Genomic DNA, 17243 nt, shown 5'->3' on the forward strand with positions numbered 1-17243 from the left:
CCTCCGTCTTGAGCCCAGACCACCTTGCTTCTTCCTTGTGGTATCACTTAGAGATTACCTCATGTTACATTTATACCTAGAACCCTTGACTTGGCCTTCCTACAACGGTAAGCTTCTGAAGGGGAGGAACAATCGTGTATGTTATGTAACATTTCACATCCCCAGGGGCTTTACAGGCATTTACTATATTCGTTAAAGTGAGAAAATTTCCTCTCTGCCTCCCTGCTAAACTTCAGACCTAAATGTTCAACTGTGCAGTGGGCATTTCAAATGCATGACCCAAACAGAACTCTTTTCCCCCAAAGTACCCCCAACACACACACACGTTTCTCTTTTCACCTCACATTCTGTGTGCTCTCAAGGCATTAGTAGTAGTCATAACCGTCACAGATTAGATGTATACAGAACTTCCTTTGTTTTGGATACTTTTTTTTTTTTTTTCCTCCTTTTTCTTTTCTAATTTTATTGATTTAAGTCCTCTCCCTCTTTTTCTTGATGAGTCTGGCTAATGGTTTATCAATTTTATTTATCTTCTCAAAGAACCAGCTTTTAGTTTTATTGACCTTTGTTACTGTTTTCTTTGTTTCTATTTCATTTATCTCTGCTCTGATCTTTATGATTTCTTTCCTTCTGCTAACTTTGGGTTTTTTTGTTCTTCTTTCTCTAGGTCCTTCAGGTGTAAGGTTAGATTGTTTATTTGAGATTTTTCTTGTTTCTTGAGGTAGCCTTGTATAGCTATAAACTTCCCTCTTAGAACTGCTTTTGCTGCATCCCATAGGTTTTGGATCGTTGTGTTTTCATTGTCATTTGTCTCTAGGTATTTTTTGATTTCCTCTTTGATTTCTTCAGTGATCTCTTGGTTATTTAGTAACGTATTGTTTAGCCTCCATGTGTTTGTGTTTTTTATGTTTTTTTCCCTGTAATTCATTTCTAATCTCATAGTGTTGTGGTCAGAAAAGATGCTTGATATGATTTCAATTTTCTTAAATTTACTGAGGCTTGATTTGTGACCCAAGATGTGATCTATCCTGGAGAATGTTCTGTGCACACTTGAGAAGAAAGTGTAATCTGCTGTTTTTGGATGGAATGTCCTATAAACATCAATTAAATCTATCTGGTCTATTGTGTCATTTAAAGCTTCTGTTTCCTTATTTTTTTCATTTTGGATGATCTGTCTGTTGGTGTAAGTGAGGTGTTGAAGTCTCCCACTATTATTGTGTTACTGTCGATTTCCTCTTTTATAGCTGTTAGCAGTTGTCTTATGTATTGAGGTGCTCCTGTGTTGGGTGCATATATATTTATAATTGCTGTATCTTCTTCTTGGATTGATCCCTTAATCATTATGTAGTGTCCTTCCTTGTCTCTTGTAACATTCTTTATTTTCAAGTCTATTTTATCTGATATGAGTATTGCTACTCCAGCTTTCTTTTGATTTCCCTTTGCATGGAATATCTTTTTCCATCCTCTCACTTTCAGTCTGTATGTGTCTCTAGGTCTGAAGTGGGTCTCTTGTAGACAGCATATATATGGGACTTGTTTTTGTATCCATTCAGCAAGCCTGTGTCTTTTGGTTGGAGTATTTAATCCATTCACGTTTAAGGTAATTATAGATATGTATGTTCCTATGACCATATTCTTAATCGTTTTGGGTTTGTTTTTGTAGGTCCTTTTCTTCTCTTGTGTTTCCCACTTAGAGAAGTTCCTTTAGCATTTGTTGTAGAGCTGGTTTGGTGGTGCTGAATTCTCTTAGCTTTTGCTTGTCTGTAAAGGTTTTGATTTCTCCATGGAATCTGAATGAGATTGTTGAAGGTAGAGTAATCTTGGTTGTAGGTTCTTCCCTTTCATCACTTTAAGTATATCATGCCACTCCCTTCTGGCTTGTAGAGTTTCTGCTGAGAAATCAGCTGTTAACCTGATGGGAGTTCCCTTGTATGTTATTTGTCATTTTTCCCTTGCTGCTTTCAATAATTTTTCTGTCTTTAATTTTTGCCAATTTGTTTACTATGTGTCTTGGTGTGTTTCTCCTTGGGTTTATCCTGTATGGGACTTGCTGTGCTTCCTGGACTTGGGTGGCTGTTTCCTTTCCCATGTTAGGGAAATTTTTGACTGTAATCTCTTCAAATATTTTCTTAGGTCCTTTCTCTCTCGCTTCTCCTTCTGGGAACCCTACAATGCGAATGTTGTTGCATTTAATGTCGTCCCAGAGGTCTCTTAGGCTGTATTCATTTCTTTTCATTCTTTTTTCTTTATTCTGTTCCACAGCAGTAAATTCCACCATTCTGTCTTCCAGGTCACTTATCAGTTCTTCTGCCTCAGTTATTCTGCTATTGATTCCTTCTAGTGTAGTTTTCATTTCAGTTATTATATTGTTCATCTCTGTTTGTTTGTCCTTTAATTCTTCTAGGTCTTTGTTAAACATTTCTTGCATCTTCTCGATCTTTGCCTCCATTCTTTTTCCGAGGTCCTGGATCATCTTCACTATCATTATTCTGAATTCTTTTTCTGGAAGGTTGCCTATCTCCACTTCATTTAGTTGTTTTTCTGGGGTTTTATCTTTTTCCTTCATCTGGTACACAGCTCTGTGCCTTTTCATCTTGTCTATCTTTCTGTGAATGTGGTTTTTGTTCCACAGGCTGCAGGATTGTAGTTCTTCGTGCTTCTGCTGTCTGCCTTCTGGTGGATGAGGCTACCTAAGAGGCTTGTGTAAGTTTCTGTTTTGGATACTTTTAAAAGCATTTTCTATATATTGACTAAGCCCAGGAGGTTGGTACTATATTTACACCCATTTTACAGATGAGAAAATTGAGGCTCAGAGAGGTTAAATAGTAACAACAACAACAATTAACATCTGAGTGCCTACTATGTGTCAGGCACTGTAGTTAGAGCTCGTTTAAGAGTAGTGAGCTAGGGACAGACTTCCCTGGTTATTGATTGAGTCCCCACTTTGCGGAGATAATGGAAAATGAGGGAAAGTCCCCTGGTAGGAGCAGAGGATGTGGGGTGGGGGGTGGGGTCTTGAGAAGTAAGCCAGGCTATGAGGCAGAGAAAAAAAAGCCAGTAGCAGTGAACCTTTAGTGGAGAAAAGTCTTTCTTAACTCCCGCCATCTACCATGTCGCCTGCCATGGAGGCTGTCAGCAAGAGAAAAATTAGATCAGGATCAAACAAGTCAGTCCCACGTTTGTGTCACCTAACTGGTTATTGTCAGATGATTTTAAATTGTTGGGTGTGTACAAAAGTGCAATAGGTGAGGCTGGAAGGAAGGTCACCTTGACATATGTTTCACATTCAGGGGTTTGGAAGGCAGTCTGGGCCTGTTGTTCTCTGAAGTAATTGGCAGTGAGTTATCTTTGTGTTTCCTAAAAGGGATCAGCTGACTTCAAGCTGGGGGATCCACAGCTGCAAACACTTCTTCCTTTAGTTCATTTGCAGGGAAAGAAAATCTAAAAGGTGAGAATGAGTGGCTCCCCCCGCGCCAGGGGAGACGATCAGGTTTGGGAAGAAAAATCAAGTTCCTGGCTATGGCAGGATCTGAGATAAAGGGCCTTTCTCGGTGGTTTGAAAAAGTCTACTGATCTTCAAGAATCTTCTTCTGCTCCCTCAGCAAATGGCTGCACGTTGGAATAGGCCCAACTTTCATTGCCTCAGATGTCAGTTCTTCAGAAAATAGCCTAGTTGTGTATAAAAGTGTATTTAAAAAGCCAGCAGAAATGACCCGAGATAGAACGACTTTTGTTGGTTTGTTTTGTAGTTGCCAATCAAGCTGGGCTCCGTTGAGGAGAAAAAATGCTCGCAAAGGAAATCGGTAGCAATGCAAGATTTCCCAAAGAGGGAGAAACGTTCAAAACACCTTCCTTCCCTCACCAGTGCGGGAGCTTGCTGAGCTGTACTTTCGTTAAGCGGTTCTGCTTTTTTTTTACCACCGCAGCAGAAATTTGAGATGAAGAAAGAGGTTTTGGCAAGTAGTTTAGTTCCAGATTATGAGGCGAAGTAGCCCCTATATTTTACATGTAGTCTCTGTCTAACACAATTTGCTATTTATCTGTTAAGATCACTAATCCATGGTGATTTTTTTTTTTCTGAAAGAAAGGAGCTGTGTGCTTACCCAGGGGTTACAGAGACATTTGGGACTCAGCTGGCTGTCGTTGCACTTAGCTGGTCAACTTGGTTCCCGAGCTGGGCTCCCAATAGCAATGGCAACGCAGGTGCAGATGCACAAAATAAGTCAACTGGCAGTCACACCTCTAATTTCAAACTACAGCTAAACTTCACTAATTTGAACTAAATGGAGGAAAGTGAGCTAGATGCTGAAAACTCTGTTTTAGAACACATTTTAAAAATATATAATTTTCCACTTGCAAGTATACACAGCAGTCAGAATTAGCTAAATGGGATTTCCTGGTAGCTGTTATAGTTCTCCTGTGTTGGAGGTAAGGGGCTCTGAAAGCATCTAGTGCTGTGGAATTAAATCCAATGCAATGGTTTGTTCTAGCCATGAGATGGCAGCAGAGGGTGATGGGTGCTCACTTCCTACTCCAAAGAGGGAAGTTCTAGAAAGGGAGCCTACATGGGAAAACGGCTCACCTGGGAGGGAGCAAGTGACCTAGTGTGTCAGGGCAGTTGATGAAGAGAGCCTGGAAACCCACTAAAAACCAAATACGAAGTCAGACAGTACTGTATAGTGCAGGGAACTCTACTCAATAATCTGTAATGATCTATATGGGAAAAGAATCTGAAAAAGAATAGATATGTGTATATGTATAACTGATTCACTTTGCTGTACACCTGAAACTAACACAACATTGTAAATCAACTCTACTCCAAAAAAAAAAAAAAAATCAGACAGGATGTGGTTGGGGGTCAGCTGGGAGTTGCGATCCTACTGGTTTAAATCGAGAGGCTGGAAGGGGAAATACCTCAAGGAATAAAAATATCAAAGCATAGAGCACTAAACCATCGTGAGAATTAGATGAGGAAGCATTCAACAATGTTAGCTATTTTCAACATTATGGCTATTGTTATTATCATGAGATGCAGAACTGTTGCTTCTTGGATGGATAGTCTTGAAGTGACTTATATATGTGACCTGACACAGTCTTTGCCTAGACAGTTGGCACACATCAGCACTGCTTCCATGATCAGCTCCTCTGAATGTTCTGAGGGTGTGTTCTATCATGCCAGTTACTGACTTGGAATTCTGGAAAGGAGACTGATGGCGGCGGTAGCAGGGTTAGGGAGGGGAGGTGGGGAGGAATAGTGCATTGGAGAAGTACATCCAGTTGGAGTCAGTACCGTCCTCATTGTACAGTCAGATCCTATAAATACCTCTAACAAACTCCAGAATGAAAACTGGATTGTTATGCAAGGCATCTTAGAGGATGAGAGACAGCTTGGTAGGTAAAGGAGAGAATTTTTCATTGAGAAAGACTGGCAAGTCAGGATTGCAGGAAGGATGGCTTTTTCGGGGCTGGCTAACAAGCTATAGTATCTCAGGAGGTTCTTTAAAGCCACGATGGAAGATTCCAAGAGTATGGTTTTGGCTCAAAGCAAAAAAAACTTGCTCCGAGTGGCTTTCACTGGGTGATTATTCCGGAGCAAGGCTTAGAGAGACCAACGGAGCTTAGCTCCTGTGTGCTTAATGTAACCCCCCCCATACTCCTACACCTCTCCTTCCCCCCCTTCTCTCTCCCTCTCTCTCTCTCTCTCTCTCTCTCTCTCTCTCTCTCTCTCACACACACACACACACACACGCAGGCGTGCTCACATGGGCAAAGAAAACATGAGTCCTCAGTGCTTTGAGGGCTTTTAGGAAGTCACTTTCCTTCTGCTTCCAGGAAGTACCACTCCAAAGCCAGTTCAATCAAGCCAGCAACATTTACTGAGCACCTACTCTGTGCCAGACATGACTCCAGTGACCAGAATCTCATTCCTGAAGGAAACACCTAGCAAATAATGACAAAATCATATTCCTGCCCTCCCTTGAAACCACGAGACTCTCACTAATGACGAAAATAGGAATGTAAACTCAAAAAAGAACAAGGTTTGTGTAGCTGGCGGGAGCACAGAATTAGCTGGCATTCTGAGGGAGTAATTATCGCTGCCGACTATCAAGACTATTGGAGCCTGGTGGCTTAATTTTAAAGAGAGCGGTACCTATCCTAGCCCATTTCCTTCCTCCTTCCTTCTAGGGGCCAGCCTTATGGTGGGCTTTGAATCATGACTTAATGAGCACTCTACTGTGTGCCAGGTACTTTGTATTTTTGTTCATTCCTTTAATCCTTATTCCTCATGATGACTGTATGAAGGAGGTATTATTACTATTCTACAGATGAAGAATCTGGGCCACAGAGAGACTAAAGAACAAGTCTTGAGCCCAGGTCAGAGTACACCACTGATGCTCTAACCCAGGGGCCATCAAACCAGGGGCCAAATGGAGCCTGTCTCCTGTTTGCGTAAATAAAGTTTTGTTGCAATATAGCCACGCTTATTTTTTACATTGGCAGAGTTGAGTAATTACAACAGAGACCTATGACCTATGCTGCCTAAAATATTTGCTATCCGGCCTTTACAGAAAAAGTTTGCTAACCTGCGGCTCTAACCATCATACAACACAGTCTCCAGTATGTAGACTTTGGAGTTAGAGCTGAGGTCAGACTCTGGCTTGGCCATGTATTCACAGTGTGCCCTTGGACGAGTCCTTTTAATTCACAGTTTCCTTATCTGTAAATGGAAATAATAATATTGCCTGTCTCCTAGGACTGTTGTGAGGATTAAATGAGATACTCCACATGAAAAGTCATTGACACAGTGTCTGGATGCCTTGCACATAGTCAATTCTTTAAAAAGCGGGTAGCTGGATTATTTGGAGTATTAACGACAACAGATAGACAAAAGTTAGCTCTGTGCTAGGCACAGAGTGAGTGTCCACTTAAATACCAAATAGTCGTACTTGTCTTATTCTTGCTGATTTGCTAGGGCTTTGGAACGCTGAAAAAAGACTGAAGTTTAGAGCTGGAGGTAGAGGTGTGGGAATCAGCAGGGCAGTGAACATAGTGGTTTTGGCCTAGAGGGGAGCTGACAGCAGAGGATTTACTCTGGAACAAGCTGTTTAATGCTTTAAGCCTAAATAAGCTTGAACCATATTATATGACAAAAGCAAGGGGTGTGTGTGTGTGTGTGTGTGCGTGTGTGCGTGTGTGTGTGTGTGTGTGTGTGTGGTGTGTATGTGAGTGTGAGAGAGAGAGACAGAAAGCAAGTCCCAACTCTGTGAATTTTTTTTCTCGTACCTTCAAAACCTCTCTCCCTGTGTTACACCTGAATGAACTCTAATTCCATTCTTTGAAAAAGTTTTCTCTTTTTTTGCACTTTAAAAATCAACTTTATTGAGATATAATTTACAATAAAAAAGCAGCTATTTTAAGTGTACAGATCAATGACTGCAGTTTGAGTTCATCTTCATCACCCTAAAATTATTCCCTCATGCTCCTTTATTTTTTTGAAGTTTTCTTAAAGATTCCAGTGTTATTTGTCCAAGTTACTATAGCAACTATAGAAAAAAATGACTATGCAATCTACTTCCTTGCTGTTAATCGTGCTTATTGGTCTCCCTGACTAGACTCTAAACGCCTGTAGGGCAGAGACCTTGGTTTATAATCCCCCGGTTGAGAAGTTGTGTTGCTGCTATTAAATGATGAAGGAATATATATTTGTTCATGATGTATGCGTGTGTGTTCCTGACTAGGGAGGTCCTTGATGGAGAAGGGAGAATGAATTTCAGAAGCAAGGTCTTTGGGAGATGAATGAAATGTGTTAATGTCTCAATGCCCCATTAAGTGATGGAAAAACTAGGAAAAAAAAACGGGCCCCCCAAAAAAGAAAAAACAAAAAAGGAAAGGTGGGACCCTAGCTGGGGGGAGCCTTCTTCTGATGGGCGGCTACATCTCTTACTTACCTAGATGGACGAGGAAGTTACCTACAATGCGATGGAAATTCCTATATTAGGGAGGTAAACCGTTGGGTTATGACACTGCTTTTTCTCTCAGCCATCTTTTTCTAATGCCTTTGTGAAGGTCAGCTTTTCACTCCCAAGGTGAGTTCCTTTGTAAACAATTTACCACCTGCAAGTGTCTGAGAGGAGACAGAGGACAGTTTTGTTTTGCTGAGGGAGGGAGGGATGAGCTCTCTTTCCCCTCTAGGGAGAACATTTGGCTTTTTCTTTATCTGGCAGTTTTCACTCTCATAATCTAAATTTGGTTGCCCCCCATCATTATTCAAATGGGACACATATTTCCTGACACTGTTGTAAACGTCACTCAAGCAAATTGTCCTTTTTCTCGTCAGGCTGGATGGAAAGCCTATAGCTCTTGTATGGAGGGGGTGATTTGAAAGTCGGGCCACAGACAAGTTAAAACTTAGCCTAGGGCTTCCCTGGTGGCGCAGTGGTTGAGAGTCCGCCTGCCGATGCAGGGGACACGGGTTCGTGCCCCGGGTCCGGGAGGATCCCACGTGCCGCGGAGCGGCTGGGCCCGTGAGCCATGGCCGCTGAGCCTGCGCGTCCGGAGCCTGTGCTCCACAATGGGAGAGGCCACAACAGTGAGAAGCCCGCGTACCGCAAAAAAAAAAAAAAAAAAACTTAGCCTAAGGGAGCAAATGTATTCTCTCACAGACTGTCTTAGTTTCTGCATAACGTAACTTCCAGTTGATTCTATGTCAGATGAATATCAAGGCCATAACTGGTCTATACTATCCGGAGTTCCCTGGCAGTACTTAACTTACCTTAACTGTGGTTGTCATATACTTCTCTGAAAAAGTGAGAAGATGCAAAACTGTAACGGACAGACTCAAAATTCTTGGCTTCTCAAGACTATGGTGGTTGGTTTTGTTTTGTTTTGCTTTTCCCTTTCACTTACAGCTCATATTATCACTCGGTGCATTTTAGTCAGTCATGGCAACATTTCTAAGGTATTACACCGTGTAGTCGTCATGCTTGAATACCCCAGAGCCTAGGTTTAATACTGTTTTGGGGGTTCAGTCTGTAAGACTTCCATGTTGATGAGATGATTACGTATGCACGATCAGACTTGTGTTTCAGAATAATCCGTCTTGGCTGTACGGAAGGTGAATTGGCAAAGGGGATGGGAGGGAGGGGACTGAGTAGGAGTCTTTTGTAACTTTCCAGGTGAGAGGCAATAACGGCCTGAATTAGAGCAGTGGGAGTTGAAAGGAGGCGATGGTGACAGAGATATTTTGGAGATAGAATTGACAATATTTGGTAATAAATTGTGTGTTGGGGTGGAAGGTAATGAGGAGTTGAGGATACTCTGCTATTAAACGGTATATGGGAATCAGGAGATCAGGACGAGAACTGGAGTTGGGATAAATGTGATGAATTCATTTCAGATACGTCTGGTTGGTCTGCCGTTGAGGGAATTCTCAGGATGTGGGGAATTTCAGTGCCAACGCCGGGAAAGTCCTGGGCAAACCAGGACTATTTGGTTACTCTAAATTTAGGATATGCTGGATTTGAAGCGTCTGCGGACAGTGGCCCGGAGGTGGTTGGGTATGGAGGAGTGGTGTGTAGAAAGGACATCAGAGTCAGAGGTGTAGTTTGGAGAGTTGCTGATATAGAGATGATGGGTGAAACCGTAGGGATGGGTATGAGAATTAAGGGAAAATACAGAGCATGATATTATAACTACCTCAAATCCCTTGTGGAATTATATCTATATCCTTGTGGATATAAATGGATGAATAAAATAATTAATGAAGAGAAAACAGTGAATGAGAAGAAGACAGCAGACTGGAGTTTGAGGCCCACCTACCTGTTGAGGTTAGCTATAGAAAGAAAGAGCCTGAGCCCCAAGAGATCTAAAAGGAACGAGATGATGATTTCATAGAAGCCAAGGAGGAAGAGAATTTCAAAAAGGTGGGAGTCAAGGAAGATAAACATTGAGGATAGGTGATTGGGTCTGGTGATTAACATGTCACTGGTCACCTACAAGAGAACATTTTCTGTGGAGTCCTCCAGTCTGTGGAGTCCTGAAATCAGATTACAAGATGCTAATTAAATGGAGAACGGGAAGAAAGGAAGTATGGGTAGTGAGCATAGACTCATCTCTCTCCTAACAACAAGAGTAATTTTCTCCATCGAACACCAACTCAAGATTCAACTCTTCTTGCATTTTCCTGAATGATTGCCATGCCTCCTGCTCTTCTCCTCCTGAAAGTTCCTTTAGTACCTGGGGGCTAGACCATACTATGTAGGAAAAAATAGCTATGTGATATACTTCTTTATTTTCTGGTAGCTTCATTGTGCTTGGTTAGTCTCCATATTTGAGTCTAAGCTTCCTTAGGGCAGAGACCATGTCTTATATCTCCCACAGTGCCAAGAAAGGCTTTCAAGAATATTTGCTAGTTATTAGGCTAGGAAGGATAGAAAGATTTTCTAGTGTAGATTTTCTCACTCTCGACACTATTTACATTTTGGGTTGGGTAGGTCTTTGTTCTGGGAGACTATCCTGTGCACTGTAGGATGTTTAGCAGTATCCCTGGCTTAACCTACTAAGTGCCAGTGGCACCTCCCTTCCGGCCTCCAATAGTTGTGACAACCAAAAGTATTTCCAGATAGTGACAAATGTCCCCTGGGGTGGGGGGAAACTGACTCAGTTGAAACCCATTGCTCTAGGTGAGTTGGGCCTAGCTTATTTATTTCCCTCGTACTTCAGCAGGGGCAATCCAAAGCCATCTCCCATTGAGAAACATTGGTGTCCAGTTCACAGCCTCCAGAAAGGGACGGATCTTCTTCCTTGGTTACTTGCTTTCAGTTCTGAGACCCTTACACTCATTCTTTTCTCTGTCTCTTCCCTGGAGTGAATGAATGGCTCAGTACTTGCACTGAAACACAAAGTGCTGAAACGGTGTCAACATACTTCCCCTAGGATCCAGACTATCAAAGCAAAGCTGGAGAGAGATTTAATTACAGCAGGGGTTTGTAGCATTTCTGCAACTGTAAGGGAAGCATTTATTAATTTGTTTGCAAAGTCCAACTAGTAGTTAATAATATTCAGTATTCTTCTTTTCAAAGTATGTTTCAAGTATATTGTATGTAGCCTCCTCAGAGATTGGCCAGAGGTTGGAGAAATCAGAGAAACAGGGAATGTATAAAATAAAGGTACAGAAGGTTTCAGTGCCCCAGCAGAGCAAAGAACCCAGGAATCCTTGGCTCTCATTCTTTAGGCTAAACCTGAAGTGTCTCCCTGACACTTTTAGTTATCCCAGTGGGGCCTATGGTTCCGGGAAGACACTTCTTTGTTGTAGTTCAAAGCAATGACTATATGTGGGTTGAGCTCAACTGGGGGGGGGGGGGTGAGGATAAAGAAAAACTAATATCTCGTCCTGTTCTTTCACCCTGTTCCAGGCTTCTGAGGTTCCTTGGTAGTGCCCTACGAACCTCCCTAGTGCCCTACGGGCAAGTCCGATATACCAGTCAGTGCATTTTAATCAAGTGCCTGCTAAATACTCTTAAGACACCCAAAAGTGATGCAAATAAAAGGAGTGAGGTTGCACAAGGGTCATGTTTATTTATTGAACTAAGCATCTTCCAAGTAGTCTTGGATTTTGGCCCCATAACAGCCCGTGAAATAGGTATTATTACTCTCCACCCCCTTTTTACAGAGAAGGAAATGTGAAGCTCAGCGAGGTTAAATGCCATGCCAAGGGCTTATAGCGACAAGGTGACAGAGCTGTGATTCAGACCCTGATCTGTATAACTCCACACCCTGTGCTCTTATCCACTATGCTGATATGATTCATTTATCTAGTCCACTTTCCCCCTTTTTCAAGTGGGTAATTTACTGCATTTTATAGAAAGAAGAACTGAGGACCAGAAAGTATAAATGACTTGCTTAGGATGGCGTGGTGGTGGTAGTGGCGATGGTAGGCGTAAAGAGCAGAGGGAGAAGCTAGAAAACACACTTCCTTCCTTATACTGCATGTTTTTTCTACCTACCACATTCTTTCTAATTCAGAAGATAAGATACTTCTCATTCTGGGAAATAATTGAAGAACTAGAAAAAGCAGTCTGTCATTAATTGTGTGATATTGAATTTCTGGATTCTGTGGTACAGACAAATCAAACGATAGAGCCATTTTCTTTCCCAATGGACATTGAAGACCATTAGTCATACTTAGCCTGCCAGCAGGCTTTGAGTGGGGAGTACATTGCATCCCTGTGGGATCTTCCAGGGAGATGGAGGAGACCAAAGAATATATACACTTTGACCAGGGAACTGGGCTAGAGAATCCAGCTGCCATAAAAAAGAAGCTTGCTATAGCATTACTAAGTTGCTTCTGAGACACTTTGAGGGGGGGTATGAGAAGAGATGCAGAACTAATTGGTATTTTCCAAGATTTAACTGAGTGATGGTAGCAGTACTGAACAACCTTGGGAGTTCCTTGGCCTTGAAGCAGATTGGCTTCCTATTCTCAACAGGACTTCCCCTAGATACCATTGTGCAATGAACTCCCTCCCGGCATTGGATCAAGGTGACTAATCAGAGGGATGGGGCTAGTCTCTTGCTTCCAAGAAACTAAATTTTACTTTTGCCTGATATAGACAGTCTATTTACATGCAAGAATTTGCTGTTTTATTGGCAGACTACGGACTATTAAGCATTAGCATTCCTTACAACCCCAGGGATTACTATAAATCCTCAGAGAATTTTGTTACATTGGATAAGTCCTAAACCTCCTGGTTATTTTCACCCCCTCTCAATAATTTACTGTAAAAGAATCCTCATGAAGTAGTCTTTTTTGTTTGTTTGTTTTCCCACAAAAGTGGTCATAGCCCAGAGGTTTTATACAGTTGTAACCCTCTCTTTCTTTTCAGCCATTGCCCACACCACACTCCTGGAGGCCTGTCACCAGATTTTCATGCCTCCCTCCCCATCAAAACCATATGCCTACACTACCGAACGTAAAATCGATAGCTAGTGGGAAGCAGCCGCATAGCACAGGGAGATCAGCTCGGTGCCTTGTGACCACCTAGAGGGGTGGGAGGGAGGGAGACGCAAGAGGGAAGAGATATGGGAACATATGTGTATGTATAACTGATTCACTTTGATATAAAGCAGAAACTAGCACACCATTGTAAAGCAATTATACTCCAATAAAGATGTAAAAAAAAAAACCATATGCCTGCTCCATTGGGTTTTTTTTGATGACTTTTTAAAAAAAATTATTGGAATATAGTTGATTTATGCCTACCCCAGTGTTGAGAAGCAGGCAGAACTGAGGAATAAGGACTGAGCTGATGAGGAGTGGTTTAGTCAGCATCTAAGGATGCTTAAAGCTCTTTGCTCATTTCCTGAGATTTTTAGGGCCAGAAATCAGTCCTGTAGTGTGACGGCTCTGGAAAGCACGGGGGTTCTGGAGTCAATTAGTTCTAGGTTGATATCCTATCTCTGTCACTCACTAGCCAGGTGATCTTCAGCAACTCTGTTTTCATACTTATAAAGTGAGGATAACAACTCATTTGTTGCAGCTGTCTATTTTTCTGACCTCATGGCCATTCACCTAGGTCTTTCCTCCTACTTGCTAAGCTATTCTGTCATTTTTGAGCTTTGCCCATTATATTTGACTTTCCCCTGTGATATCCATAGGGTATAGATTGTTGTAATCTAGGCTTCAATTCATGACTGTGCAGACCCTCTCTTTGTTTTGTTTGTGGAATGAAAACTCCACGAGGGCAAGGGCTGCGATTATTTGTGCTTACTATCATATTTCCAGTACCTAGGACCATATCTAGCACATAGCACGTGATAAATAAAATTTGTGGGATGAGTGAATGAATGCATAAACTCCCCGGTCCCGGTGCCCAGATCAGCCCCATTGCCATAAGGCTGCACACAGCCTGATGTAAGGAGTGGTTTCATCCTACAGGAACAGGTCCTGTTCGGGCACTATCCAGTGAGCAGGGCTACTTACTCGCTTTGCCCTGGATAGTACCTACAAATTTCATTTGGTTCATTCAGGGCTGATACTGAGTCACCCTGTACTGAAGGGGTTAATAGGACTATACAGGCCTATTTAAGTTTAACTTAGAACCTGATAAGGATGACAAAAATGATTAGTTGGCCGAAGTGACCTCCCAATGAGGAAAGAATCAAAAGTATTTTACTAAAAATTGAATTATACAAATACATACTCCCAAACCAAATAATATAGCAGGGTTTTGGAACCAGTAACCAGTCTCTTGTCACTAGGGTATTGATGAAACCATTAGACAGGAATTCATGGTTCATGCTCTGAGCTGCATTCATCATCCTGTTCTTAAGTCATCAACTGAGGACTTCAGTATCCTTTAATAGTCCAAGCCAGTATACACCAAACTGGCTACTTCTTCACATTAGGCCTGATAAGCTAACTGTGGAGAGTTCACAGGGTCTACACATGCTCAGAGTTCAGCCTTGTGAAGCTTACACTCCCTTTACTGCAATTGTAGTGTGTCAGCTCTCTCTTTTCTTAACTGCCAATTGCACATTATAGGCAAAAGCTGTGGGTACAGCTCCTGTACTTGGGAACACTTTCTTCTCTAGCTATTAAAAACTGGTTACAAAATGTAGGTGTCCTGGAAAGAGTTATATAAACCATCTTGACTGGGTGAAAAGGAAATGTACTTCCAGGTGGTGTGTTACCTAAAAAAGTATCCCCCGGTTTCTTGGGGGGAGGTGAATTCAGTGGTTGCTTCCTGTGTTACATTATAAATACATCTGGCTGCAACGAAGCTAGAAGTAGTCTATTTCCTGTTGCAGTGAGGATACAGTGGGGTCATGTCTGTTTCCTTTTTATGACTCAGAGGGCAGCCTGAAACTACAGGAAAAGTGAGGTAATGGCAGATGCAAACTAAGTGAGCTAAAGGCTGAAAGGAATATATGATTGAGGTTGCTCTTAGTAAAGAGTCACTGAGATTTAGCCAAGGCCTAAACAGTAATTAAGGCAAGGCCAGAGTCTATCCAGGACGTCAGGCTAGATAAGGCCTAGCTGGGGCTTAAGTTCAGTTAACTTATAGCCATGGCCTAGTCCTAGTTACACCTAACAGGAGTGTAGCCAGGTTCAAAGCCCAGTTAAGGCTAAACTAGGGCTAAGCCTATTTAAGGGCTAGTAAGCCCAGTTAAGAGGCAGCCAGGGCCAGAGGCTGCTTATGGCCTAGTTGCTCAGTTAAACTCTAGATAACCCAGATAAGGCCTAGCCTAAACATAGTTAAGGTCTAGTCAGAGTCTAGTTAAGGTGTAGTCAGGGCCTAAGTGTAGTTAAGTACTAGCAAGGACATAGTTAGGCCTGCCCAGAGCCTAAGCATAGCTAGACTTGTCAGAACCTTATTAAGGTGGAGCCAAGACGTAAGCCTAGTTAAAAGCTGGTTATCTTGGTTAAGGCCTCATCAGGGTATTGTTAAAGCGTAAAGAGTGCCATAGCCTACCTTAGGTCAAGTCAGAGCCCAGTAAAGGTCTAGATAGGGCCAAAGCCTAAATAAGTCGCTGTCATAGTCTAGTGAAGTCCTAATAGGAGGATAAAATTTAGTCCTAGTCAGAGCTTAGTTAAGACTTAGGCAGGGCCTAAGCCTAGTTAAAATGTAATTGAAGCCTAGTAGGTCAAGTCAGAACCTCAGCCTAGTTAAAATGTAATTGAAGCCTAGTAGGTCAAGTCAGAACCTCAGCCTAGTTAAGTGTTACAACTCCGTTACACCTAGCCATGGCCTAAGCCTAAGCTTATGTTTGGTCAGAGCCCAGTTAGGGCCTAAACCTAATTAAGTTCTAGTCAGCTGAGGTAGAATCCAGAGCGTAAGCTTATTAAAACCTATTCAAAGCAGAGTTAACGCTTAGCCACAGTCTTATTAGGGTACAGCCAGGCTCTAAACCCAGTTAACTAACTAAAATTGTTAAAATCTCCTCAGAGCATGTTAAGGAATAGCCATGGACCTAGCCTACCTTTTGTGCCACTGAGATTTATCAATTGTAAACTGAGGCTCCTGCATTACAAATGCAGGGTATTCTCTTTTTTTTTTTTTTTGCGGTGCGCGGGGCTCTCACTGTTGTGGCCTCTCCCGTTGCGGAGCACAGGCTCCGGACGCGCAGGCTCAGCGGCCATGGCTCACGGGCGCAGCCGCTCCGCGGCACGTGGGATCCTCCAGGACCGGGGCACGAACCCGTGTCCCCTGCATCGGCAGGCGGACTCCCAACCACTGCGCCACCAGGGAAGCCCTGGCCTAAGCATTTTAAAGCCCAGTTATTCAGAAGCCAGGTAGGGGCTAAATCCACTTCAGTTTTAGTCAGAAACTGGGTGAGGTAGAATCCAGTGCCTAAGCTATATAAAGCCTAGTTACTCAGTTGAGGGGGACTTCCAGGAAGATGGCGGACGAGTAAGACGCGGAGATCACCTTCCTCCCCACAGATACACCAGAAATACATCTACACGTGGAACAACTCCTACAGAACACCTACTGGACGCTGGCAGAAGACCTCAGACCTCCCAAAAGGCAAGAAAACCCCCAGGTACCTGGGTAGGGCAAAGAAAAAACTGAGACAAAAGAATAGGGACGGAACCAGCACCAGTGGGAGGGAGCTGTGAGGGAGGAAAGGTTTACACACACTAGGAAGCCCCTTCGCGGGTGGAGACTGCGGGTGGCGGAGGGGGGGAAGCTTCGGCGCCGCGGAGGAGAGAGGCGTGTCTGCTCGCCCGCCGGGGTGGGCGGGGCTGCGAGCTGAGGCGCGAGCTGAGGCTCGGGCTTTGGTCGGAGCGCAGGGAGACACCTGGGGTTGGCGTGAACGCAGCCTGCAGGAGATTAGTGCGCCACGGCTAGCCGGGAGGGAGTCCAGGGAAAAGTCTGGACCTGCCGAAGAGGTAAGAGACTTTTTCTTCCCTCTTTGTTTCCTGGTGCGCGAGGAGAGGGGATTAAGAGCGCTGCTTAAAGGAGCTCCAGAGACGGGCGCAAGCCGCGGCTAAAAGCGCGGACCCCAGAGATGGGCTTGAGACGCTAAGGCTGCTGCTGCTGCCACCCTGTGTGCGAGCACAGGTCACTATCCACATCCCCCTTGTGGGGAGCCTGTACAGCCCGCCACTGCCAGGGTCCCGGGACCCAGGGACAACTTCCCCGGGAGAACGCACGGCGCGCCTCAGGCTGGTGCAACGTCACGCCGGCCAATGCCGCCGCAGGCCCACCCCGCACTCCGTGCCCCTCCCACCCCCCCCC

General features: G+C 43.4%; 1 protein-coding gene across 1 annotated transcript in view; it reads right to left on the minus strand.

Annotated features, from left to right (window-relative positions):
• The window catches only part of TRPC5 (transient receptor potential cation channel subfamily C member 5), a 158164-nt gene that overhangs the window by 62626 nt on the left and 78295 nt on the right, over positions 1 to 17243 (minus strand). The window lies entirely within an intron of this gene.

The sequence above is a fragment of the Orcinus orca genome, chromosome X, assembly GCF_937001465.1.
Source record: "Orcinus orca chromosome X, mOrcOrc1.1, whole genome shotgun sequence".
In the NCBI taxonomy this organism is placed as follows: Eukaryota; Metazoa; Chordata; class Mammalia; order Artiodactyla; family Delphinidae; genus Orcinus; species Orcinus orca.